Below are 9,057 nucleotides of genomic sequence, written 5' to 3'. Positions count from 1 at the left end.
TTAAAGAAATATGTTAAAGTGTATCCATTTTGGTTAGCAACTCGTCTGTGAAAGACAAGTTCAAGATCTGTGCATGTTGCGATTTTACCACCCTTTTACATTGTTATTTTCTTATTTGACAGGTCATTTAGTCACAGTAGGAAGTAATTGTATGCTTGCTTGAATTATGTTATGACTTTGATTATTATTGTTGTTAATACTAGTTTGTGTGCTATCGTTTTTTTTTATGTAATATTAATGTTGCTTTGTTCATTCCCTTTTGTTTGTGTTAAGTTTTTGTCAACAATGTTGTTAATCCCCATATACGTTTTTTTAAAAAAGAAAGTTTTAAAAAATAAAAATAAAATATAAAGAAAAAAAATCAGCAATTCTATCTTGGCTTTGGATGATACGTAATGTTATATATATATATTTATATATATATATATATATATATATATATATTATATATATATATATATATATATATATATATATATATATATATATATATATATATATATATATATAATCTATATGTTATCATTTAGATTTTCAAAAGCCGGGCAGTTTTTTTTACATATCCTTCATTACTTATCGGTTGTTGCCCTGTTTTCTTGTTATTGGGGATTACTATGGCATTGTGTATAGTTAGTTTGATTATTACTGATAGAATATATGCCATTTTATATATTAATTCTTATCGTCTTCTCTTGCATGAGCTCCTTCGAGTGAGTTCTACGGACTACATGGGTTCTCGCTTTGCTCCAAGAATTAATCTAAAGTCTCAAAATTTCTTTCATCGAGTCGACCGATGAGGGGATCCCGGAGTTAATAAGATTGGAGAAACTTGAAGAAATGGACTAGAAGACTTTTCCCTTATTTTATTTTGCATTTTTGTTTTTTTATTTTGTAATGGGCATAAGTCCTTGTTGCTTTTCTTTCTCGTATTTATTTTATATGTTTAGATTAGGACAGGTTAAAATGGGTTAAAACCCAAAAGCAGGTGGGTCCAAAATTCGGTCAAGGCGAACAAAACCCGAATTTGGACCCAAAAATCTCTCTCTCCCTCTCTCTCTTTATCTCGTTTCACTACTTGTTTTCTTTTGAACGACGTTAGCTTAGGATTAGAAAACTCCAAACCCCATCGACGCCTTTTATTTTATCAAACATAAAAAATAAAAATTGAATCCCAAAACAATGAATAATTTAACTTGTAGAATTAGCCTAGATAAAAATCTTAAGAAATTCAATTGCAATAGTTAAAATAAATAATCAAATAAGTTAATCGCCGGAAAACTGTAAGTTAGCGGAGGAGCGTCTTAGGTGCTTTTTTGAAACCTTCCTAAGACGCTAATAAGAATCCCGAACCCCTTAAAATGTTTCAAAACAATTTTTTCTGTTTAAGTTGTTTAGAGACAAGTTTTCTTAATTTTCCTTAAAAATTAAGTGGCGATTCCTAAAAGTCGAAAATACCTTTAAAACTAAACAAGCTCATTTCGAAATCATTTTTCGATAAAACAAAAATGGCGACTCCGCTGGGGACTTTGGAGGATTCTAACCCTAAGATTAACATATTTGATTATTTGCGATCGATTGTTTAAGTGTTTAAATTCGTTAGATCTCTAAACTGTTGCATGCATAACATACATACTTCCGTCAAACGACACTTATTACATTTCTACTAAAGGAAGATTATGCGGGTTCGCAGTCCTTCGTTAACCAAAAATCTTCTCGGGGCACCCTGACGAGTGTAGTTGACTACTTGATAGTCAACGATCGTTAATTGTCCCAGCCCAAGTAGTCCGCTTGGGTTACCCATTCCACTTTAAATACAACCCACTCTTAGTCAAACTAAGATAGAGCGAAATCCAATCTCGAAAAATTGCGCATTGGCCTAAGACGACCCGACACCCAAGGAGTGTCGGGCCCATTAGAAGACCACTTTGATTCCAAAACGGCCCACGGCCTAAATGGACGTTCATACTTACTGTTTAAATTTGAAGGATGTATACGTTGTTTGAGAAAATCATTGTCTCATTGGGTAAGGATTAGATTATAGTTAAAGAAAGAGCTTTAACAGCTACTAGTCCATCCAAAGACGTTGGCACCCGAAGGTTACAAAAAAGTCAAGAAAGAAGAAGAATCTTTCATGGAGGAATAGTTTAGGGTCGTACCCCTGCGTGGGACTGATTATTTTGTATACATTTCCCTATTGTGTATCCCCATTGAGTTTTATTAAATTTGAGTTTTGCGGCAATGAAATGTTTCAAATGACGTATACATCCCTCAAATCGCTAGGCCCACCCTTGGCACAAAAGGGTCACATATCTGTTTAGAACGTGCAATATTTGTTTGTGTTCTTATGTGTTTACACCTATATGTGATATCTTGTACTATTTACCACCTAAAGACACTAACATATTGGTCTTTTGAGTTTTTTCATTTTTCAGGTATTTAAAATTGATCTGTAGGTCTAAGGCCCTAAAGATTCCTTTTTCGATCAAAATTTGCAAAAAAAAAAAAGACAACAATGGGGGATAACAATGATGAGATCGACATGAATGATGTTGTCGTGGCTCAACCCGCCGCCGCTGATAAAAATGAATTAATTATGCAATTGATGCAACAAATTGCCGAAATAAGGGTCGAAATGCAAGAATGCAAGATTTGCCTAATCCAGTTTCATCCTTCAACCCTCCAAGAGATGGAAGACCTCCACTCCACTTCCCCCCCTCAAGCATGAAACAGGTTCAGAACCTTCTCTCTAACCCCGCTCAAAATCCTCACACCACTGACTCAACTATCCCCAATCCCCGTCACGCCACCACATCGTGTCAAGCACCACAACATCCACAAAATACTAACCTTCAAATCCTCCATCTCCCTCAAAATCAAAATACGAACAATGCTCAAACCCTCCCCCATCTTCAAAACCGAAATGTCGATCCTCAAACTTTCCCCCAAAATTATCAAGCCACTAATAATACCCGGAATCCCTCCATTGTTCCACCCATACCTCAAAAGACTACTTTCCAAATCCCAAATTCAAATGAACCTTATGCCAACTGTTCCGAGCTTGATCACTATAAGGAACATGAGAGAGAGTGGAGGTCAAAAGATGAGGTAGTCAAGGTGAATATGAAAGAAGAGATCAGGAGAGCCATGAAGGAGTTGCACTATATTTCTAAAGTCGATGGAATAAGCTATAAGGATTTATGTATCCATCCAAATCTCGACCTTCCAGAAGGGTTCAAAGTGCCAAAGTTTGTCTATTTTAACGGAACAGGAAATCCTCTGGCACATTTGAAATTTTATTGTGATCAACTCGTGGGAGTTGGCAAAAACTAAGCATTATTGATGCGTCTCTTCGGTCGAAGTCTAAGTGGAGAAGCTCTGGAGTGGCTTACATCACAGGAGCTGAAACAATGGAAAAGTTGGAATGCGCTCGCAAAGGATTTCACGAAAAGATTTGGACATAACGTAGAAGATGCCCCAGATCGCTACTACTTGGAGAAGATCAAACATAAGTCTACAGAAAATTATCGAGAGTACGCTTTTCGTTGGAGAAAAGAGGCCGCGAGAGTTCAACCTCCAATGTCCGAACGTGAGATCACTGAAATGTTCATTCGTACTCAAGAGCCTGAGTACTATGAAAGAATGTTATGTATGATGGGACAAAAGTTTGTCGAGATTGTCAAAGTGGGAGAAGCTTTGGAAGATGGTTTCAAGACAGGAAAGCTCACCAAACTTACCGCATTGTGATCTAATGGAAAATCTACCAGAATTACTGATGTGGATAAATCAAAAGGAAAGGTGGAGGAGGTAAGCATGATCACGGCTACCCATATGAGGTCAGCTTCTCAGAGGAAATATCAAAACCATAATGTCAGTCAGGAAAAATTTCCTCGCCCAAAATTCAGGAAGGCTCCTAAGGTATTTACCCCATTAAGGGAGTCTCAAACTCAACTTTATGAAAGGTTGAAAGCAATGGGTATGCTCTATCCTATAGAAGGAAGACCAGCCAATCCTTTGGGAAAATTTTACAGAGCTGACCACAGATGTGCTTATCATTCAGGAGCCGTGGACACGACACAGAGAATTGTTCAACTCTAAAGCACAAGATACAAAACATGATCAACAACAACTTGATCAATATTGAGGAAACCACCTGAATGGATGACGTATTGGATGCTCAAGAGTGAGTACAAGACATTTCTGAACTGAGTCATTTGAAGATATTCATTCGAGAAGAAGAATGCCCAACATTGGCCAAATTTTGCATATGAAGTTTTGTTACCTTTCTTTTGAAAATGTATCGCACTTTTCTTTGTGGGAACTACGTTTGACCTGATTCCTGATCCAACGGGATACGTAAGCGCCACAACGGCTCGGTCATACACCCAGTAAGATTTCCATTTCCCTTCATAATGGAAACTGGGATAGAACTGTTGAGAGGATCTCAAAATTCATCTAAAGTTGGATTTCTTTAACATGTCAAAACAGAAGACCAAAATTCGACGGAGTTAGCCTTGGATGAATCTAAAAAATTACGACAATCTATTTTGCAACTGGGACAGAATTTTTGAGATGATCTCAAAAATTCAACAAATGTCATTTGTTACTTGTTGAGGTAAATTGAGACAAATTTTGAGGAGGGGCCTCAAAATTCCAGAATGAGCAACCTCAAAGTTAACAGAGCAAGTTTATGTGAGTTCTCATATATTGTAGACCGGGACAAGTTTTTGGGGAAGGTCCTCAAAATTTCGTCAAATATGCCATACAAAGACAGGCGAGCGTGCAAGTCAACTGCAAGAAGGAGCATGGAGACAAAACCAACACAAATCAGTCTTTCAAACTAAGAATTTTTCTTTGGATGAAGAAACATTGAAGTCACAAAAATGGCTATATAAAGCTGTCAAGAATGACAAAAGGCGTCACTTGCACCCATCATGGACTTCTCAACAACACCTAGAAAATCTTCCACCTTATTTTATCTCTATTCCTTTATATTGCCTCAAGTGATTTCTAAACAAGTCTCTTTTTATCTTGCAGGAACATTATCGAGCCATCCACCTCGTTACAGTGGAACATTATCGAGCCATCCACCTCGTTACAGTGGAATATTATCGAGTCGTCCACCTCGTTACAGTTGGAACATTATCGAGCCATCCACCTCGTTACAGTTGGAACATTATCGAGCCATACGCCTCGTTACAGTTGGAACATTATCGAGCCATCCACCTTGTTACAGTGGAACATTATCGAGCCATCCACCTCGTTACAGTTGGAATATTATCGAGCCATCCACCTCGTTACAGTGGAACATTATCGAGCCATCCACCTCGTTACAGTGGGAATATTATCGAGCTATCCACCTCGTTACAGTGGAACATTATCGAACCATCCACCTCGTTACAGTTGGAACATTATCGAGCCATCCACCTCGTTACAGTTGGAACATTATCGAGCCATCCACCTCGTTACAGTTGGAACATTATCGAGCCATCCACCTCGTTACAGTTGGAACATTATCGAGACATCCACCTCGTTACAATTGGAACATTATCGAGTTATCCACCTCGTTACAGTTGGAACATTATCGAGCCATCCACCTCATTACAGTTGGAACATTATCGAGCCATCCAGGCCTCGTTAAAAATCATGCATTGCTAAAAATCATATATCGCAAAAATCATGCATTGCGGAAAATCATGCATCGCGGAAATCATGCATCGCGGAAATCATGCATCACGGAAAATCATGCATTGCGCAAAAATCGTGCATCGCGAAAATCATGCATTGCGGAAAATCATGCATCGCGGAAATCATGCATTGCGCAAAATCGTGCATCACGAAAATCATGCATTGCGAAAAATCGTGCATCGCGAAAATCATGCATTGCGGAAAATCATGCATCGCGGAAATCATGCATTGCGCAAAAATCGTGCATCACGAAAATCATGCATTGCGGAAAAACATGCATCGCGAAAATCATGCATTGCGGAAAAACATGCATCACGAAAATCATGCATCGCGAAAATCATGCATTGTGAAAATCATGCATTGTGAAAAATCATGCATCACGGAAAATCATGCATTGCAAAAAGTCATGCACCGCGAAAATCATGCATCGTGAATTTAAAATTTATACATCGCGAGAAGACTTTATACCTCGCTGGAATTTATGCTCGACGAGAAGATTTCATGCCTCGTTGAAATTTATACATCGCGAGAAGACTTTATACCTCGCTGGAATTTATGCTCGACGAGAAGATTTCATGCCTCGTCAAAATTTATACATCGCGAGAAGACTTTATACCTCGCTGGAATTTATGCTCGACAAAAAGACTTCATGCCTCGTCAAAATTATATATCGCGAGAAGTCTTTATACCTCGCTTGAATTTATGCACGACGAGAAGATTTCATGCCTCGTCAAATTTATATATCGCGAGAAGGCTTTATACCTCGCTGGATTTATGCATCACGAGAAGAATCCATGCCGCATTGAAATTTTTACACCGCGAGAAGATTTTATGCCTCGCTGAAAGTTATGCATCGCAAGAAGATTCATGCCTCGCAGAAATTTATGTATCGCGGGAAGATATTCATGCCCCGTAAGAGGACATACACGGATAAAGAAAGAGCAACACTTATCCATTGGCCTCGATTGCATTTTGTTATTTGATATAAAGGTAGACATCAAAAAGAGCATCGAAGATAACGACAAAAGAGACATCAACATCGCATCAACGTCTATTTATTTATTTTAGCATCAAATGAAGAGTACATTGAAGATTTTATTGCAAAACACAAGACATAAGCTTTATTTGCTGGACGCCAGACCAATCGAGTCGACGTCGATTTGAGGAGAACAATAAAGTGTTGGCACGGTAAAAAGACACTGTCTCCCATCCTAATTGCATTTTTAAGCTGACGAGTTTTATCTCAGTCTTTGTTGAGAGCATCCAAAAGGATGAATTCTCCAAAAACCACAGGTGCGGACGACATCAAAAGGGATGCAGCACAACGTGGAACTTTTTCTTAGCAGCGAACTGGGACACAGTCCAAAGAGGAGTGTCAAACTCTTAGGACGCGAGCAGAGGAGCGACTTCCACCACAATCGAACCACCCTCTCGAGGCATGCGGGTCTTCCTTTAGTCCTGTCAGTTTCAGTCTCACATCCGAAAGTTTCGATTTATCGGAAGCAAGTTTCCAATCCGAGTGACAATACGCCAAGAGCTTTGGAAATTATGTCCGTGTAAGTTGGTTTGAAACGCGCCACATTCATGGCTAAAGAGGTTACAAGCCTCCTTTTCGTCCTCGTTAATTTGTCACTTGTCCAAAACCAAAGGTTATCTAGCATAATAGATTTTCTTTTCCACCGATCGAGTCGAACTACACACAGCCTGATTCCGAAGGTTTAAGGGTATGTAGGCGGATTCAATGTTGAAAACTCGGCTGTATTACAACATTCGCTGTCGAATTCTATTCTCAAGCATCTCGATACCTTCATAATTCGGTATCGAGATGGCTTTTGATTCTTTCAAAATCGTGCGATAAATCAAGCTTATCGAACTACAAGTGGCCTGAATTCTCATATAGGTTGAGACATGTAGGAAACCCATTTCGCGGGTTCGGCCATAATTCCTAAACCCTTTGTCAAATCCTTTTTTAAAAAAAAAAGAAGAAGAAAAAAAAGCGAATGAGGTTGGTCAAAATTGGTTTGGTCAATTTCATTTTCCTTGAGTTGCTTGCATCAACCCAAGTAAAATGAGGGACAGTTGTTGACACCCAATTTTGACCCGCGTCGGTGTAAATTAATTATCGAGCTTCGTGAATTTTTTAAATCATTCAAATTAATTAGTTTTATAAATCTAGCGAAAATTAAAAAAAAATATATAAGAATATATATATATATATATATATATATATATATATATATATATATATATATATATATATATATATATATATATATATATATAATACGTGGATTTTATGCTACTTATCATAACTTTAGATAATATATATACGTTGCATAATTATGTATATAGTTTGTATATTTTATCATTATTCAAGAACCCTCTAAGAAATACGCCTAAGTATTTTATTAAACTAGTTTAATCTAAATTATAATTATACTTTAATCACTTCTTACGATTTTAATAATTATTTTGCTAAAAAGGGGAGCTCGTCGATTAATTAATACAAGTTCATTTTTTATTTAAGAATTAGCCAATTTTTAATTTTGTTTTAACTAAAGTTGGCCCTCTTTTTAATCTAACCCACTCTCCTTTTTCCAATTTTTCAGCCCACCTTCACACTTAACTCCCAGGCCAACTTCTGTACCAAACCCAATCAATTCCCTTCTTCCCCTCCAACCCAATGTCAGCCCAAACACACCTTCCTTTCAGCAGCCCATATTCGGCCCATTCCCCTCAACCCAACCCCAAACCGAAACCCGACCCAAATCCCCTCTTCCCCCCTTCCTTCTTTCTCTCCCCACGATATACAGCCAAAACAGAACCCTCTCTCGTCTCTCCCTCACGCGTCTCTCCCCCACGCGACCCCCCTCCCTTTCTTCTTCCCCTTTCCCAGACCCTCTCCCCCAAACCCTCACGCTCTCTCCTTCATCTCCTCTTCTCCCTCACGCTCTCTCCCTTCCCCACGCGATACCCTAACATTTTCGAAAAAGAGAGAGCAACGAAGAAACCCAGAAAACGCAGCAAAAAAAAACAGACACCAAAAATGAAATCCCCAAAATACCCAGCGCTCCCCCCTCCCCCCGCGCGTTGCCTTCGCGTGTTCACCTCTCCCGCGTCACTCTCTCTCATCCTCTCCCTCACGCGAGCTGCGCAACGGCTCCATTTCGTGTCGTTGTCTTCTGCGACTCGTACGACAGTACGTTCGCGCAGGTATGGCAGCAGGGAAGGCTGCAAACTTCGTCCTTGCAGCGTGGGATTGCGCCACGTAGCTCGCAAGGACCTCGAACTCATCTCGACCCTCCACCTCTTTTCCCGCTCGAGTCGTCCTTCCGAAATTCGAATTTCAAATCGAAATGAAGAAACCTAAAT

Source organism: Solanum lycopersicum, chromosome 5 (genome assembly GCF_036512215.1).
Source record: "Solanum lycopersicum chromosome 5, SLM_r2.1".
NCBI lineage: Eukaryota > Viridiplantae > Streptophyta > Magnoliopsida > Solanales > Solanaceae > Solanum > Solanum lycopersicum.
The sequence above is the reverse complement of the archived record's forward strand: the minus strand, read 5'-3'. Positions refer to the sequence as shown.